We start from the raw sequence: 17,971 nt of genomic DNA, 5'->3' as shown, positions 1-17,971 counted from the left end.
ATTTGGGTTTATTTATCTTTATTAATGTATTCGAGAAATGTGTTTTTAACATCGTTTGTTGATCTTAGCAATTTAAAGGTAGAGTTCCACCTAGTTGGAGTTTCACCACACAAAAACCTTTGAGTTTCTATAGCCACATCCTTCATGGCTTGTTTAAAGGTCTTGATCCGTTGCAGGGAGGCTCTAATGTATTTCACCGTATCCTGTATGTTTTTTACATGGTAAACTTCGTATTTTAACCCCATTTTCACAACTAGGTTTATGATATGAGTCATACACCTAATGTGAAAATGTTTGTAAATAATCGGCAGTTCTTTCACAATGATGTTGATTTCCGCGTCATTCGTCTTGGCATTATCAACGGTCATCGTCATGTATTCTTCATGCCCCACTCGTTTATGCAAATTAGCAACTCTCAGGCTGTAACACCTATGAAATTTCAACCAATTTAAAACTTTTTAAATCCCTTGAAACCATTTAATTATCACAATTTGTTTTCAAAATTGATTATACATCAGAGTTCCCATAAATCATAATCATCAATCGAGGAAGTGTACGGTCATGCCTTCGCCTACTCGCGGCCATCCGTTGAACCTGAAACAATAAACTGAAACTGTAAGCCCGAAAGCTTAGTGAGTTACCCCCAAAATACCAACCTCATATAACCATAATCATAATCATACCATATCAACAAATACAGAACAACATGCATAATGAGCCTTCAGTCTGACTGGACCGCTCCCGAGCCTTCGGCATGACTGGACCGCCTGACAGGGCCTACAGCCTATCCGGACCACTCATCGGGTATGTTGGCCTACAGCACAAACAGGACCGCCTCAACCCAACCCCCAACCAAACAAACATGTGCACATAAGTATTATACTCTAGCTCGTATCATATAACAGTCAAACCGATCTAACAGATCACTAATCATAGCAACATCCCAATAACTGGGGTACAAACCAAACCGGTCACTAACATAGCATCATCCTATAACCAGACCAATCATGTCCGCATATATATCATATAACACTAGCATGTATATGTATATGTGTGTGTGTGTGTGTGTGTGTGTGTATATATATATATATATATATATATATATATATATAACAGTCAAACCGATCTAACATATCACAAAGCATAGCAACAATCCTAACCAGGATACCGACCTAACCGGTCACTAACATAACATCATCCTATATACCAGGATACCGACCTAAACCAGGTCACTAACATAATACCGTCATAATTTACCAGGACGCCGATCTAATATATCAATAAGCATATCAAACAATTATAAGTATACAATACAAAAAAAGGGTCGGTCTTGGTACCTTAGACCCTGTTGATATAGTGATGATAACTCACCTTGCAATGTCGGACTGAACCACGAAATCACGCTCCCGAAACACTGCCCCAAACTCCAACACCTATAACCATCAAAGATCCAATTCATAAATACCTGCTTACCAATTATCCCCAACAGTCAAAACGGTCAGCCCTTGGTCAAAGTCAAAGTCAACTATCAAGGTCAACAGTTTATGTTGACCTCAACTCTCGAGTAGCCTCAGCTACTCGTCAAGTTCCTTGTATAACTTACCAACTCGCAGAGTCACCATGCCACTCATCGAGCCCAAGGAAAGCTTCATCGGACTCGTCGAGTTGTTCATCCAACTCGTCGAGTTCATGATTATCTTCATGTGACTCACCGAGTCTACCATGCGACTCGCCAAGTCCCTTCAGTCCTTCATCCATACAGTACTTTTTAAGCCATGCTAAGGCACCATACTACATGTCTAACTTCCCAAGGCATGCTTAACACGTAAAGTTACAAACTTTATGTTCATGCAAGGCTCTAATGACTTAAAATGCCAAAACCAAGCTTGAAATAGGGTTTTACACTTAAGGAGGGGTTCATACTTGCGCAAGCTGATAGCTTTATGGACTTACAAATCAAATAGAGTTCAGATCTGAAGTTACAACTTCCTATATGAGCTCATACCCAATAATAGCTTCACAACCAAGCCAAGAAACCCTAACTTCATCCAAAGAGATATAGAAAGGAATGAGTCCAAAATCATGAATTAATACCTCAAATGAAGATAGCTGAGATAGACTTCAGATCCACAAACGTTCTTGCCTCCAACTTGTTGATCTTCAAGTTCCTTGCATCAAGGTCTTCTTTCCATTTTTGCAATTTACACTAATATGTAGCACACACACGAATTAGGGTTTCTGGACTCTCAAGAGGCTGCAAAGGAACTATGTGAGGCTAATGATCCCTTAAATAGGGTGCCAAACCTTGGAAATTAGGGTTTCACCCTCCGACTCCAACTCATCGAGTCACTCTTCCGACTCGGAAAGTTGGTCGCTTAAACACGTGGCCCAAACCCGTTGCTACTCGACGAGTTAGGCAACCAACTCGTCGAGTAGATCTTGAATTCATGAGAATTTATAACCATAAATTGGTATTTGAGAATCGGGCCGTTACATGGGCCATGTCTTTAGCTTTATGAGTATCGACCTCTCTAAAGTTAACTACACTTTTGTGAGACTTCACATCCATGTGACTGTCTTGTAACAATATCCAATAGAGCACTTTGTAATTTCATTGGCAAAGTCTTGGTGACTTTGGTGCTCTGACATTATGAAAGGGTTGTTGTATAAAATGTTAGAATCTAACATATTCTAGTAGTGGCGAGAATTTTGTATTCTTACACTAATGATTAGGATTAGGAATTATGAAATGAGCATCATTGGAAATGTGTTCATTTGATCTATTTCACAAAGTAAGGACCATATGTAAACATAGTGTGCATGCTTGGTGCATAGGACAACTGTTGTTATAATTCAAGTAATAAGTTGATTACCCGAAACAACAAATAATCAGTAATCAATATGGTTATTAAATAAAAATGTTTTATTTATACTCAAAGGTTTGGTGTCATATAGGATTAGTATTATTCTTGTGTTTCACTTTGCATGTTTTGACTTCCCGAACAATAAGATTATTCAAATCCTCCACAGTCGCTCATACTTTGTAAGTAAGTATGAATGAAGATTGTCATGAATCCGTCTGTAGATTGTCTAAAGTGTTTATGAGCACTTTGTAAGTAGGTATGAATGAAGACTGTCAAATCCTCCACAAGCTTGATGCAGAGTTCATAAGTACTGCTATAAGATTAGAGTATTGGATTAAATCCACGCTCACCTGGATCTCTTCATGGATTTTATCATGAGTGATTGGTGAGACGATAATATCTTATATTCTTGAAACCGAGATGTGTGAGTTGTATTATGCAAGTCGGTTGCACATTGATAATATGTAAACGCACCAGTAACTTGGTGTTATAAAACATATTGTTGTGTGTGATTTGATGAGTAGGTACAAGTGAGCATTCGAGACGAAGTCTATCCGTTCCTTTTACCCAAAGTGGATAAAAGCGATATCTGTGGGCCCCTTGATGATTTAGAGATGACACCCTAAGCGCTTGGTCAATTCAGGACTAAGTTGATGTGTTTAATTGTCGTCAGTTGTCAGTTGTCTTAAATCGGAAATCGGGGAACAACACATAGACTAAGAGAATGATTATAATACATGTCTCATGTCTATACAATATCTAGAATGAAGGAATATATGATCCCTTATCTAAAGTACAGGTTGTTGATAAGATCAGAGTTCGACAGCGTCTTGGAGAGCTACAATTGCTAATCGGATTCTACTTGCATTTATGGTTACTAGACTTATCCAAGTGGGAGATTGTTGGATTAGTGTCTAAGCCCGTAACCATATTTGGTAAGTACTTGACCCGGTTATGCATGGTCATTTTGGATTGCCTTCATCAAAGCAACTTGACTGGATAAATAATAGAGAAAGAGGTTAATAATACATTAAAAGAGAAATCATATTTGTTTAATTAACATTGATCAAGAATTAATTTTGTGATCAAAAGAAGTTAACTGAACTAGGGGGACTGAACTGTAATTATGTGATAGTTGCAAAGTAGCGCAAAGGATACCCTATATCATAGGGTGGACGAATTCAAGGGGATAAGGCCTTAGAATTCGTCCATGGTAAGGTTTCTAGGGTTATCCTTTAGGCTGCTTGGTGGCTAAGCAATCAGATAAGGATAAGGGATGAAACCATAATTCCTACCCCTATATAAAGACCCCTTGGCATAGGCAATTTGGCTACTTGAGACCTAGGGTTCCTAGAGCTGGATTTCATACCTCCCCCCCCCCCTCTCTCTCTCTCTATCTATCTATCTATCTATTTATCTCTCTCTCTCTCTTGCATCTTCATTTGCTCTTGGTGTTTGCAAGCTATTAGAGGTACTAGACTTGTGGTACTTGCTTTCAAAGACAAGAAGATTTAAGAAACAAGTTGTTATTACAATATAACAACAAGAGGTATGTATTCCATTCTTCTTGTGATTTTCGAAATTACTAGGAGCATGCTAGGTTTCCTTTTGTGTTCATAATGTTGTATGACTAATAGTGAAAACATAGATCCGTATTAGGTTTGTATAAAACCCAACACTATCTATTGGTCCAAACGCGGGTCCCAACAATCCAAAACTAACATTTTCCAAGATTAGGGTTTTCTAAACCATAATTAGGGTTTCTAACCCAAACACAAACCAACTATGTTCATGATTAAGCTATTGGGCCAATTAGGGTTCCACTAGGCCGAGCACCACCCACTACCACCTCGGGCAGTAGTGGTCGAAGGCGGCAGGCGGCGACAACCACCATTTCCAATGGTGGTGCTGGTGATTCCTACCCAAAAATTGCATATACAACTTCACACCCACAAAGTACACACCCTCATTCACAATAACACACACACACAACCACCCTTCACGGTGGTTGGTGGCGGCAGAAAACGATGGCAACTACCATCTTGTGGTGGTGATGTGTTTTTGGCCAGTTATCTCGCATACAACACCACAAATATCGAGAACAACTTGTATACTCGATTGCGCTCATATTCTGCCACCTCTTAAGCGGTGGGTTTCACCAAAAAAACGAAAACAACGCACCCCCCCCCCATGGACACCGATGGCGGCAGTGGCTCACGACTTGCATAACGATGCCACAACGGATTTTCCCCCGGTCCTCGGCGTTTCTCCAGCTTCCCACGATGTTTCCAGCAGCAGACGTCGCAATACCTTCAACTGTATTGCGGAGGTAGTGATCGGACTTTGCTTGCAGGCGACACTAAGAAGGCTTCCTAAGGACGGTGGCGGCTGTAGAATGGTGTTCCTAGGTTTAGGGTTAGATGACGGGGAGGGAACACCGGTATAACCCGTGCTCTTCCAAACTTGTGCCCTATTTTCCAAATTCAGTCCCTCATCACAAGATTTTTTTTTCAAATTAAATCCAAGATTTATCCTTAATCCCCTGCCCCCAATAATCTATTCAATCTAAGTCTATAATTTACCTATACCCACCTTCTAAAATCCCTTTCATAATAAGTCCTAATAATTACCAAACATACCCCCGCTTCTAAAATCCTTCTCAAATTAAATTCGTAATTTACTAAACAACCCTCAACCATCAAAATTCTTCACAAATTAGCCCGGGAATTACATTTTAACCCCCAACAACAATGCCTTGCTAAATTATTCCACATTTAGTGTAACGCCTGTGTTTCTGGGCTTGCCATTTTTAGCAATGTAATGGTTTAGGTTAACCTTTGTAACCCGTTTTGAAATAATAAGATTGTATTATTTGAGTATTATGTGTTTTGTGCTTAATTGCTTAATTATGTGGTTTGATTAATTAAGAATAAAAATAAGCGTCAAAATTTAAGTGTAAAATAAACTTTATATCTTTAGATAATGTTGTAGTAGTTGAAACAAGGTTTCCGAAGATATAAAGAATGCTGAAATCCGAGTTATAACGAAGAAGTTACGACCTGTCGAAGTTTCGCGACAGAACCGGCAACGCTGGATAACGTAAAAAGTGAAATTTACGTTAAAGCGATATTTAGCCTTAGTGATCTAAACGAGAATCGAAGATCTCGTTGTTAGTATCAAAGCGATAAAAAGTTAGGCGAGAACGGACGTCGGCCGAAGAAGTTATGAATTTATAACGAAATTTTCTGTCCCGGCCTATTAAAAATAAATAATAAAAATAAATTCAAAATTAGCCGACGGAGTCTAAACGAAAGTTGTAGAGCATAGTCTCACCTTTCCGTGGATATAAAGAACGTCGAAAACGAAGTTCGTATGAAGAAGATATGAATTTCCGAAGTTTATTAATTAATTTGTATTTATTTTTAATTGAAAATTCGGAAGCATTATCCGAAGATGAGTCACAGCTCTGATCCGAGGTACGCCCCGCGTACAGCCAAAGTGCCGACACTTCGGATGACGCATGCAGTGACACAATTCGGAGGCAGTACGCGCTGCGTACTGCTGTACGCCCCGCGTACGAGGGGGTTCCAGCCTCCTATAAATAGGATGCGAGGGCAGCCGGCCAAATTGCTAATTTCCTCTCGTTTTTGTGCCGAAGCTCTGCGGTTTTACCCCCGAAGCCATCCTGAAGCCCCGGTAATATTCCCGAGTCCCGAAGCGAGTCCCGAGATCCTGAAGATCCCGAGAAGTGCGGTTTCCGAGCCGAAGCTCTGCCCGCGAGAAGTTCGATTTTCGTAGAGATCTTCCAGATCTGTGGAGGATTATTACTTTTGCGAGTCGTAGTGCTGTCTGATCATCTTCTGATCAAGTGAGTTTATACTACCTTTCATAAACGCAATAATAATACAAGTATGGTTCGGGGGTATTAAGTTTATTGTCGTTTATACGTGTGAATGCGTTGTTACTTTCTCATAACGTATAACTATGAAGTATTTTATACGAGATACGTGTTATGTGTATATTTTGTTGTTATGTGTGTGAATGTATATTCACTTTCTTCTATCTTACAGATATGATTATTTCTATACGAAATACGTGTTATGTGTTTGTGCCTCATCTGTTATATGGAAAATGTATTGATCAAGCATGCTATACAGGTTTTGAAAATATGTATAAAAATGTATGTTTTTATCTACTAATATGTTGGGTAGAACATGGGTAGATAGTTGGTGTGTAATAAACAGATGAGAGGCCTCGTTGTTGTTTTGATCCAGTCATCTAGCGGAATTTAGATGACGACCACGGACTTTTCTAGATAGTCATGTGGAACGCTAGCAGGCTCATAACCTGTAGGTGTTAATGAACTTGGGTGTTCATTCGCTGTATTCCATCCCCCTCATGGTTGCCTTATTTGACTTATATTGCTGAGGAAACCCCGCAGCATGTGTTGTCACCCCGATGAAAATATTCTTAGATTAGGTCCCTTGTGTTAGTTATTTTAGGGACGTAAAGTGAGAATAACGGGAATGGGTAACTGGGTTATTGTTGGTTGATAATAATTAATTTAATTATTTATTGTGGGTTGAAAACCCTATATGCTCACCAGGCTCCCAAGCCTGACCCACTCAGTTTTATTTGTATTACAGGAAGTGGCGCAAGGGCGTAAGATGGATGAACCATCAAGTTGTTTTGTTTACAAGTCTACATATGTTTATATTTGTTATATGACTTGTAATGTATTCGTTTATGCTTATTGGTCTGTATCGGAACATGACACCCCGAGTTTTGATTATAATGAAAATACATTTCTTTTATGAAATGCTTCGGTAAACATTGTTTTATCATGTTTTGTTTTTGGGAACAAATTCCGCAACTCTTTCAAATCAAAAGGATTTACTCTGAAAATATTTAAAAGCATAAATGAAAATCGGTCTTTTCTGGCCGAGATTTTGGGGATGTCACAGTTGGTATCAGAGCATTAGTTTAAGCGAACTAGGAATTTTTAGGATTTCTAGACTTAGACTTAGAATGCTAAGTGGAATTTTGAGATGTGTGTCTGTTATGTTTTAGACACGAGCACTAGTTTATTTTAGGAAAGTTGCCTAAAATGCTTTTATGTGGTAAATGTTATATGTTGCCATATATGATATTATTTGTTCGGATCTATGGTCTGTTGCCGACCAGATCTAGAAACTTTATGTGTGTAGGATTCTAAGCGTACGTCTACGATATTAGAACTAGCATGTAAACGTTTCAGAGTGATAAGGATGATTGGAATATCTATCATGAATAAGGATATAATTTCACCTTATTCGGTGTGTAGATCAAGATGGTGAGAACAAGAAGTGGAGTTGGAAATGCTGATGAAAACAGGAATCAACCACCAGTGATTGAACAAAGACCTGTTGTAGCAGCAGCACCTGATCTAATAACCATGGCTGGTGTACAATTGATGATTCAGACGATGTTGGATCGTCAAATGGATGAAACTAGACGGTTGCTTCAACAAAATCGTGAAGAACTGTCGATTCGTGTGGAAGAGCCTGAACTGAATGAAGGGCACTCGGAAGGTGGAAACTTCAGTGGATCAGTTGGTCAAGCCAACCCACCAATAGTTAGGCAAGACAACCGTGATGGAAGAAATGATGGAATGGGATGCAAGTACAAGGACTTTCTAACTTGCAAACCATCGACCTTCAATGGAAAGGAGGATCCGATTGGGGTTATGGATTGGATCTCCGAAATGGAGATAGCCTTCATGACGTGTGGCTGCAGAGGTAAGTTGCAAACTATCTATGCCGTGCGTCAATTCCGAGGTGGAGCCGTTCGTTGGTGGAACACTTTAGGAAAGACCGTAAGCCCAAATGAGCCACTGCAATCGTCATGGGCAGAGTTCTTGGTGCAGTTTAAGCGCAAGTTTTGCTCGGCTCAAAATCTGTTGGAGTTGGAGAACAAGTTCCTGACATTGACTAAAGGCAGCATGTCAGTTGATGAATACACCAATAACTTCACCGATAAGATGGAGTTTTCCTTGCGTATCGTTCCAGACGAGCTGACTAAGGTGGATCGGTATGCGAAGGGACTTCCATGGGAGTACGAAGTGCCAGTACGTCAGGCACTTACTCTAGAGGCAGCTATCTGGGCTGCCAAGTCTGTTGAGAACATGATCAAGGGGAGAACCACCAACAAGGTTGAGGTTGGTGAGAAGAGGAAGTTTGAGGGAACATCTGGTTCCGGTAAGAAAAGTAAATTTTCGAAATCTAATTCGAAAAGTTTTGGTGGGGGAAAAGGAGGAGAAGCGAAGTGGTGTGATAAGTGCAAGAAAAAGCACTTCGGGAAATGTAGCGAGGATGTAACTTGCTACAAGTGTGGAAAGGTTGGACATTTTGCCAATGAATGTCCGAACAACAAAAGGATGTGTTTTGGCTGTAATGAAGAGGGGCACATTTTGAAAGACTGTCCGAAGAAGAAGGAGGCAGCTAAGCCCAACATTCCACCAAAGCCGAAGGCGAGAGCATTCCATATGACACTGGAAGCTGCTAAGGATGAAGCTGATGTCGCTTCAGGTACCTTTCTCGTTAACAATTTGCCTGCCCAATTTTTATTTGATTCTGGAGCCAACTACTCCTTTATATCGCATGGATTTGGTAGAAAACTAGCTTTGCCTGTTGATAGACTAGATAATGCTTTATTAGTCGAAGTTGCTAGTGGCAAGTTTGTACCTGTTAGCCATCGTATGAGAAACATCCTAATTGACTTGAATGGGAATAAGTTCCACGAGGAATTATTGCCTATCGAACTTAATGGTTTCAACATCGTGTTGGGAATGGATTGGCTCAGCGCCAATGATGCCGAAATTTTATGCAAGAAGAAGATAGTTCAAGTAAACCCGCCTGGAAAAGAATCGTTTATGGTGTATGGGGACAAACGCCGAGTGAATTCTGGAATCATTTCCCTAATGAAAGCTAGAAAGTGTTTGACCAAGGGATGTACATCATACTTAGCATTCGTGATTGATGCTAAGAAGGAGAAGAAGGTGATGCAGAGTATTCCTGTGGTGTGTGATTATCCGGAAGTATTTCCCGAAGATCTTCCTGGATTACCACCTGATAGACAAGTGGAATTCCGAATTGACTTGTTACCAGGAACCACGCCAATAGCAAAAGCACCTTATCGATTAGCACCGACGGAGATGAAGGAGCTAATGATGCAACTTCAGGAGTTATTGGACAAATGTTTCATTAGACCTAGTTCATCACCCTAGGGAGCTCCGGTGTTATTCGTGAAGAAGAAAGATGGAAGTATGAGAATGTGCATTGATTACAGAGAGCTGAACAAGGCAACAATAAAGAATAGATATCCGTTGCCAAGGATTGATGACCTATTTGATCAATTGCAAGGTTCGACCTATTTCTCGAAGATCGATCTAAGGTTAGGATATCATCAGCTGAAAGTAAGAGAGCAGGATATAGAGAAGACTGCGTTCAGAACTAGATATGGACACTACGAGTTCTTGGTTATGTCGTTTGGACTAACCAATGCTCCGGCATCATTCATGGATTTAATGAATAGGGTTTGTAATTCGTTCCTTGATAAATCTGTGATAGTGTTCATCGACGACATTCTGATTTACTCAAAAAGCCAGGAGGAGCATGGCAGACACTTGCGAGAAGTGTTAGAAGTCTTGAAGAAGGAGAAGTTGTATGCTAAGTTCTCCAAATGTGATTTTTGGATTCGTGAAGTCCAATTCTTGGGTCACGTGGTCAACCAAGAAGGGATAATGGTTGATCCAGCAAAGATTGAAGCTGTAATGAAGTGGGAACAACCGAAAAGTCCCACGGAGATTCAAAGCTTTTTAGGATTATCCGGATATTACCGAAGGTTTATCCAAGGCTTTTCTTCGATTGCTACTCCATTGACAGCTTTGACCCACAAAGGAGCTGCTTATGCTTGGAGTGAGAAGCATAAAGAAGCATTCGAGAAGCTAAAGAAGAAGCTATGCGAGGCACCGATACTTTCTCTACCCGATGGAGTCGAAGACTTCGTCGTTTATAGCGATGCGTCTGGGGTTGGATTGGGTTGTGTTTTGACCCAAAGAGAAAAGGTGATAGCATATGCGTCTCGACAGCTGAAGGAGCATGAAAAGAATTACCCGACTCATGATTTGGAGTTGGCAGCGGTAGTTTTCGCTCTGAAGATATGGAGGCTTTACCTCTATGGCACTAAGTGCAAACTTTTCACTGATCATAAGAGTCTCCAATATCTCTTTAATCAGAAGGAATTGAATATGAGGCAACGACTCTGGCTAGAATTACTCAAGGACTACGACTGTGAGATACTTTACCATCCCGGTAAAGCTAATGTTGTTGCTGATGCTCTCAGTCGGAAAGTCAATCTTGAAAGGAAAAGGCCAAGAGCGTTGAGAATTGAAGTTGTCTCGACCATTGTGGAAAGTATAAAGAAAGCTCAAGAGGAAGCTTCTGAAAAGAATGACCGAAAGGAGGAACGTTTGGGCAAAACGTTGGTGTTCGGTGTAAATAGTCATGGACTGAAGGTGTTCCAAGATCGTATTTGGGTACCTAAGTCAGGAGGAATTAGAGATCTTCTGATGGAAGAAGCTCACAAGACCATGTATTCGATTCATCCCGGTAGCACTAAAATGTATAGGGACCTGAAACCCTACTACTGGTGGCCGACGATGAAGCTTGATGTTGCAAAGTATGTGGCCGAGTGTGTGACTTGTGCGAGAGTCAAGACACAACATCAGAAACCGTATGGGAGTTTAGAACCTTTACTTGTGCCTATGGGTAAGTGGGAAGACATTGCTATGGATTTTATCACTAAACTACCCAGAACGAAGAATGGGCACGACATGATTTGGGTGGTCGTTGATCGATTCACTAAGAGTGCGCATTTCATAGCAGCCAGGGAGAAATGGTCTATGGAAAAGCTTGCGAATTCTTATGTGAAGGAAATTGTGAGACTTCACGGTGTTCCGCTAACAATTGTGTCGGATCGTGATAGTCGTTTCACCTCAAGGTTTTGGAAAAGTCTACAAGAGGAAATGGGTACCAAGTTATGTTTAAGTACAGCTTACCATCCGCAGACTGATGGTCAGAGTGAAAGAACGATACAAACACTTGAAGATATGCTGAGAGCATGTACCGTGGAATTCCTAGGTAATTGGGATGAACATTTACCGTTGGTAGAATTTTCCTATAACAATAGTTTTCACTCGAGCATTAAGATGGCACCTTACCAAGCTTTGTATGGACAAAAGTGTCGTACGTCGTCTTGTTGGCTTGAGGCTGGAGAAAAGCAGTTTATGGGACCGGAGATGGTTCATCAAACTGCTGAAAAGTTGAAAATAATTAGGGAAAGAATGTTAGCAGCTCAGGATCGTCAAAAGAGTTATGCTGACAAAAAGCGAAGACCGATGACTTTTGAAGTTGGGGATTCGGTTTTGCTTAAAGTCTCGCCGTGGAAGGGACTTATAAGATTTGGTAAAAGGGGAAAGTTGAGTCCAAGGTTTATTGGACCGTTTAAAGTTCTTCAGAGGATTGGGAACCAAGCTTACAAGCTCGAACTACCAGAAGAACTGAATGGAATTCATAACACTTTTCATGTGTGTTATTTACGGAAGTTCACGGGGGAAGTTCCCGACATAATTCCAATTTCCGAGTTGAGAATTGATGAGAACAAAAGGTTGATTGAAGAACCAGAGGCAATTATTGACCGAAAGACTAAGAAGTTGCGACACAAGATGGTCGAGTTAGTGCTTGTCCGATGGAAACACACGAATGGGCCGAATCTCACCTGGGAGACGGAGAGTGACATGTTGAGTCGCTATCCGCATTTGTTTGTTGATGTGTGATTCCGAGGACGGAATCATTCTAAGGTGGAGAGAATTGTAACGCCTGTGTTTCTGGGCTTGCCATTTTTAGCAATGTAATGGTCTAGGTTAACCTTTGTAACCCATTTTGAAATAATAAGATTGTATTATTTGAGTATTATGTGTTTTGTGCTTAATTGCTTAATTATGTGGTTTGATTAATTAAGAATAAAAATAAGCGTCAAAATTTAAGTGTAAAATAAACTTGATATCTTTAGATAATGTTGTAGTAGTTGAAACAAGGTTTCCGAAGATATAAAGAATGCTGAAATCCGAGTTATAACGAAGAAGTTACGACCTGTCGAAGTTTCGCGACAGAACCGGCAACGCTGGATAACGTAAAAAGTGAAATTTACGTTAAAGCGATATTTAGCCTTAGTGATCTAAACGAGAATCGAAGATCTCGTTGTTAGTATCAAAGCGATAAAAAGTTAGGCGAGAACGGACGTCGGCCGAAGAAGTTATGAATTTATAACGAAATTTTCTGTCCCGGCCTATTAAAAATAAATAATAAAAATAAATTCAAAATTAGCCGACGGAGTCTAAACGAAAGTTGTAGACCATAGTCTCACCTTTCCGTGGATATAAAGAACGTCGAAAACGAAGTTCGTATGAAGAAGATATGAATTTCCGAAGTTTATTAATTAATTTGTATTTGTTTTTAATTGAAAATTCGGAAGCATTATCCGAAGATGAGTCACAGCTCTGATCCGAGGTACGCCCCGCGTACAGCCAAAGTGTCGACACTTCGGATGACGCATGCAGTGACACAATTCGGAGGCAGTACGCGCTGCGTACTGCTGTACGCCCCGCGTACGAGGGGGTTCCAGCCTCCTATAAATAGGATGCGAGGGCAGCCGGCCAAATTGCTAATTTCCTCTCGTTTTTGTGCCGAAGCTCTGCGGTTTTACCCCCGAAGCCATCCTGAAGCCCCGGTAATATTCCCGAGTCCCGAAGCGAGTCCCGAGATCCTGAAGATCCCGAGAAGTGCGGTTTCCGAGCCGAAGCTCTGCCCGCGAGAAGTTCGATTTTCGTAGAGATCTTCCAGATCTGTGGAGGATTATTACTTTTGCGAGTCGTAGTGCTGTCTGATCATCTTCTGATCAAGTGAGTTTATACTACCTTTCATAAACGCAATAATAATACAAGTATGGTTCGGGGGTATTAAGTTTATTGTCGTTTATACGTGTGAATGCGTTGTTACTTTCTCATAACGTATAACTATGAAGTATTTTATACGAGATACGTGTTATGTGTATATTTTGTTGTTATGTGTGTGAATGTATATTCACTTTCTTCTATCTTACAGATATGATTATTTCTATACGAAATACGTGTTATGTGTTTGTGCCTCATCTGTTATATGGAAAATGTATTGATCAAGCATGCTATACAGGTTTTGAAAATATGTATAAAAATGTATGTTTTTATCTACTAATATGTTGGGTAGAACATGGGTAGATAGTTGGTGTGTAATAAACAGATGAGAGGCCTCGTTGTTGTTTTGATCCAGTCATCTAGCGGAATTTAGATGACGACCACGGACTTTTCTAGATAGTCATGTGGAACGCTAGCAGGCTCATAACCTGTAGGTGTTAATGAACTTGGGTGTTCATTCGCTGTATTCCATCCCCCTCATGGTTGCCTTATTTGACTTATATTGCTGAGGAAACCCCGCAGCATGTGTTGTCACCCCGATGAAAATATTCTTAGATTAGGTCCCTTGTGTTAGTTATTTTAGGGACGTAAAGTGAGAATAACGGGAATGGGTAACTGGGTTATTGTTGGTTGATAATAATTAATTTAATTATTTATTGTGGGTTGAAAACCCTATATGCTCACCAGGCTCCCAAGCCTGACCCACTCAGTTTTATTTGTATTACAGGAAGTGGCGCAAGGGCGTAAGATGGATGAACCATCAAGTTGTTTTGTTTACAAGTCTACATATGTTTATATTTGTTATATGACTTGTAATGTATTCGTTTATGCTTATTGGTCTGTATCGGAACATGACACCCCGAGTTTTGATTATAATGAAAATACATTTCTTTTATGAAATGCTTCGGTAAACATTGTTTTATCATGTTTTGTTTTTGGGAACAAATTCCGCAACTCTTTCAAATCAAAAGGATTTACTCTGAAAATATTTAAAAGCATAAATGAAAATCGGTCTTTTCTGGCCGAGATTTTGGGGATGTCACATTTAGGGCCACTATTCGTTAATAATTTTTTATCTATTTATTTATTTAGCAAACAAGATGTTATAATAAGGGAAATCTCCAGAAAAGACCTAAAATTTTACCCTAGTTTACGAAAAAATCCCAAACTAAAATTTGTTTACGAAAAAACATGAATTACCGGTAAAAATGGCGATTTGACCCCTTTTTCCCGGTTTACCAGTTTCATTACTTACCTGTTTCATTAAAGTCCCATTATCTTACACTAATATAAAAATAAGTCTCAAACTAAAATTTAGTGATGATTTAGCCCTTTTCTCCATGTAACATACATTTTATCGGTTTCATTGCTGTTTTAGACACATAGTCATTAAATCTGCTGATAAGATGGGTTATAAAATGTTATGTTTACTATAAAATTTGATATCCATCTCATCCGCTCATTTATGACTATGTATCTAGGTCAACAATGAAGCCAATAAAATGTGTGTTTCTAGGAAAAAGGGCAAGAAATGAGCTGATGTCTGATTAGATGGATGTATTGGGTTACATAATGTACCATCCATAAAAATCATTGCAAATTTAAACTTCTCAAAAATTTCAAAACCATTAATTATTACAAAACTTGTTTTCAAAATAGTTTAATATCAGAGTATCCCAGAAACAAGTCATAAACACAAGGAGTTGTATGATCACGCCTTTGCCTTCCCGCGATCATCTGATGTACCTGAAACAAAAACTGAAATTGTAAGCCCAAGGCTTAGTGAGTTCCCCTAAAATACCGATACACTGCAAATAACACATATACAAATAACAACATGTATTAGGTCCACAGCTTTACAGACTGGATTACCCCTAGGCCCACAGTATGAGTCCAGATTGCCTTACGGTCCCACAACTCACATCTGGATTGTAACCGAGCCCACAATACGAGTCTAGTATGCCCTACCCGGCCCTCAACTCATATATGGAATGCTCCCGAGCCCACAGTACGAGTCTGTCATTCCATACCCGACCCTCAGCTCGTATTCGGAATGCTCTCGAGTCCTCAGTATGAGTCTGCAATGCCTCGCCCGACCCTCAACTTATATATGGAATACTTTAGGGTTTGTTGGCTACCGCACGGAGCAGTAAAACCTCAACCCAACCCACATAATATGTCGACATATAACATAACTAATGCACATACATGTAATCACATAATAATACAGGTAGTCCTACAGATCTACCACATTGGCATAACAACCAGTATGCAAAACCAACTCATACTCAACATAATACCAACTACTAGGATAACATATCCAATGGGTCGGCATTGGTGTCTTCGACCCCTTAGTATAGTGAGGATAACTCACCTCTCAGCTGTCAAATCGAAGTGATAAACTCAAGCTCTCGAACCACAGCCACAAACTCCACCACCTATATTTACCATAAGACTATTTCCATAAATTTCCAATTTACCAAAATACCTAAGAAGTCAACTAGTCAACAAAGTCCAAGTCAATGGTCAAGGTCAACAGTCTATGTTGGCCCGACTCGTCGAGTGCAGTTCACTGACTCGTTGAGTCCTTCCTAAACTCGAGAATTCGTGAAATCCCTGGTTGACTCGTCGAGTTCCCCTGAAACTCGTCGAGTTCGTGCATGTCTAAATATCGAGAAAACCCCAACTGACTCGTCGAGTCATCCTCCTGACTCTCCGAGTCCATGTAGAAATTTCCTTGCACGATAATCTTCATCGGACTCGCTGAGTTGTCCATGCAACTTGTCGAGTACCTTCAGTCCTTTCTCCATTTAGATGCTTTTTTAAGCCATTCCAAAGCCCCATATTGCATATCAAGCTTCCCAATGCATGTTTATCACGTAAAGTTGCAAAATTTACGTGCATGCAAGACTCTAAAGACTTAGAATGTCAAATCCAAGCTTATAACGGGCTTAACTCACAAGGAAATGTTTATATTTGCTAAAGTTGGAGACTTTATAGCTATAGAGACCAAGATAAGCTCAGATTTGAAGTTGCAACTTTAGATCCTGGCTCATACTCGAAAATGGTTAATATATATATATATATATATATATATATATATATATATATATATATATATATATATATATATATGCTAAAAAGCCCTGATCTTCAACATAATGAGATCTAAAAGGAAAGGAGGTAAATGTAACGACTTGTTACCTTCAAACTGATGTCAAGAAGCAAAAGAGTCAGATCCACCAGTTCCTCTTGCACTACTCCTTTTATACTTCAAGTCTTCTTCTTGCAAACCACATTCCAAGCTTGAAAATCACACAAGAATGGAGCACATAAGGGGCTGTAAGGGGAGGCTAAGGAGGCAAATGATTCTTTAAATAGGGTGCAAAATCCCGAAAATTAGGGTTTCATCCTTCATCTCCAACTCATCGAGTCGTGTCCTCTGACTCGTCGAGTTGGTCACTTAAACACGTAGCCAAAAACTTTCATACTCGACGAGTCGAGGCATCCAACTCGTCGAGTAGGCCTTTTAATATGAAGAATAAAGCTGAAAAATTAATACTTGATAGTCAGGGCATTACACATAATGTTATATAGACAATTTGAAATTTCTTATAAACGTAAAAAATGACACAATTATTTTTTGTTTATGTATATATTGTAGTCTTCGTTGGATTCATTATATATATATATATATATATATATATATATATATATATATATATATATATATATATAGGGTTAGGTTCATTTGAGACCACCTATATTTTGTGAGACCGTGAGACGCATTTTTTTATTTTTATTATTATTATTATTATTATTATTATTATTTTTAGTTAATTCATGTCCCGAAAATAATATTTAAAAAAAGAATTTTTTGATTTTTCCATTTATTTTGCATTTTAAAATTATTTTTAGAATATGTACAGTGTAATATTCTATTTAGAATATTTCACGTATTTTTCAAAAAAAAAAGATTATTTTTTTATTTTTTTATTTTTTAGTTAATTCAAGTTCCGAAAATAATTTTTAAAAAAAGAATTTTTAGATTTTTCCA

The sequence above is a fragment of the Lactuca saligna genome, chromosome 8 (genome assembly GCF_052625555.1).
Source record: "Lactuca saligna cultivar CGN05327 chromosome 8, ASM5262555v1, whole genome shotgun sequence".
NCBI lineage: Eukaryota > Viridiplantae > Streptophyta > Magnoliopsida > Asterales > Asteraceae > Lactuca > Lactuca saligna.
Note: the sequence above shows the minus strand (reverse complement) of the source record.